The 2178-nt window shown below is 41.4% G+C and overlaps 1 non-coding gene across 1 annotated transcript; it reads right to left on the bottom strand.

Moving 5' to 3' along the window:
• Positions 1-622: 622 nt before the first annotated feature.
• LOC127742536 (small nucleolar RNA R71) lies at positions 623-726 on the bottom strand. The gene has a single exon (XR_008003879.1). It is a non-coding gene; the product is annotated as a small nucleolar RNA R71 (small nucleolar RNA).
• Positions 727-2178: the final 1452 nt, after the last annotated feature.

Raw genomic sequence — 2178 nt, forward strand, 5'->3', positions numbered from 1 at the left:
CCCTTTCTTCTTCTACTAACAATAAGGAACCTCTTTACTGTGACATAGATGATTCCTCTTCCTTTTCTATTCTCTTCTTTCTCATATGAGCAGGAACGAGGAAAAAGGCATTCTTGTTGAAGTTGATCCAGAACCTGAAAGGACTCTGAAGAGGAAACTAAGAGAAGCTAAATTACAACAATCCAGAGACAACCTTGCTGAAATTTTCGAACAAGAAAAGGAGATGGCAGCCGAACCCAACAACAATAATGCAAGAAGGATGCTTGGTGATTATACTATACCTACGTCCAAGTTTGATGGAAGAAGCATCTCAATTCCTGCCATAGGAGCAAACAATTTTGAGCTGAAACCTCAATTAGTTGCTCTGATGCCACAGAACTGTAAGTTTCATAGACTTCCATCAGAAGATCCCTACCAGTTCTTAACTGAGTTCTTGCAGATCTGTGAGACTGTTAAGACTAATGGAGTAGATCCTGAAGTCTACGGGCTCATGCTTTTCCTTTTTGCTGTAAGAGAAAGAGCTAGAGCATGGTTGGACACTCAACCTAAAGATAGCCTGGACTCCTGGGATAAGCTGGTCACAGCCTTCTTGGCTAAGTTCTTTCCTCCTCAAAAGCTGAGCAAGCTTAGAGTGGATGTTCAGACCTTCAAACAAAAAGATGGTGAATCCCTCTATGAAGCTTGGGAAAGATACAAGCAGATGACCAAAAGATATCCTTCTGACATGTTTTTAGAATGGACCAAGATAGATATATTCTATTATGGTCTATCTGAGTTCTCTAAGATGTCACTGGACCACTCTGCAGGTGGATCCATTCACCTAAAGAAAATGCCTGCAGAGGCTCAAGAACTTATTGACATGGTTGCAAATAACCAGTTCATGTACACTTCTGAGAGAAATTCCGTGAATAATGGGACGCCTCAAAGGAAAGGGAGTTCTTGAAATTGATGCTCTGAATGCCATTCTGGCTCAGAACAAAATGTTGACTCAGCAACTCAACATGATTTCTCAAAGTCTGAATGGATGGCAAAATGCATCCAACAGTACTAAAGAGGCATCTTCTGAAGAAGAAGCTTATGATCCTAAGAACCCTGCAGTGGCAGAGGTAAATTATATGGGTGAACCTTATGGAAACACCTATAATTCATCATGGAGAAATCATCCAAATTTCTCATGGAGGGATCAACAAAAGCCTCAACAAGGCTTTAATAATGGTGGAAGAAATAGGCTCAGCAATATCAAGCCTTATCCATCATCTTCTCAGTAACAGACAGAGAATTCTGAACAAAGCACCTCTAACAAATTTAGTCTCTGATCTGTCTAAGGCCACTTTAAGTTTCATGAATAAAACAAGGTCCTCTATCAGAAATCTGGAGGCACAAGTGGGCCAACTGAGTAAGAAAATCACTGAAACTCCTCCTAGTACTCTCCCAAGCAATACTGAAGAGAATCCAAAAAGAGAGTGCAAGGCCATTGATATAATCAACATGGCCGACCCTGGAGAGGAAGGAGAGGACACGAATCCTAATGAGGAATACCTCATGGGACGTCTCTCAAGCAAGAAGGAGTTCCCTATTGAGGACCCAAGAAAATATGAGGCTCATATAGAGACCATAGAGATCCCATTAAACCTCCTTCTGCCATTCATGAGCTATGAAGACTATTCTTCCTCTGAAGAGGATGAAGATGTAATTGGAGAGCAAGTTGATCAATATCTAGGAGCTATCATGAAGCTGAATGCCAAGTTATTTGGTAATGAGCTCTGTGTGACCTGGGGTCAAGCATAAATCTTATGCCACTCTCTGTAATGGAGAAGCTGGGGATCATTGAGGTACAGCCTACCATAGTTTCATTGCAAATGGCAGACAAGTCAGTAAGACAAGCTTATGGATTGGTAGAGGACGTGTTGGTAAAGGTTGAAGGCCTTTACATCCCTGCTGATTTCATAATCATAGACACTAGGAAGGAAGAGGATGAATGCATCATCCTTGGAAGACCTTTCCTAGCCACAGCAGGAGCTGTAATAAATGTTACCAGAGGAGAATTAGTCCTTCAATTGAATGGGGACTACCTTGTGTTTAAGGCTCAAGGATCTTCTTCTTTAACAATGGAGAGGAAGCATGAAAAGCTTCTCTCAGTACAGAGTCAAACAAAGCCCCCACAATCAAACTCTAAGT

This window comes from Arachis duranensis, chromosome 1 (genome assembly GCF_000817695.3).
Source record: "Arachis duranensis cultivar V14167 chromosome 1, aradu.V14167.gnm2.J7QH, whole genome shotgun sequence".
Lineage (NCBI taxonomy): Eukaryota > Viridiplantae > Streptophyta > Magnoliopsida > Fabales > Fabaceae > Arachis > Arachis duranensis.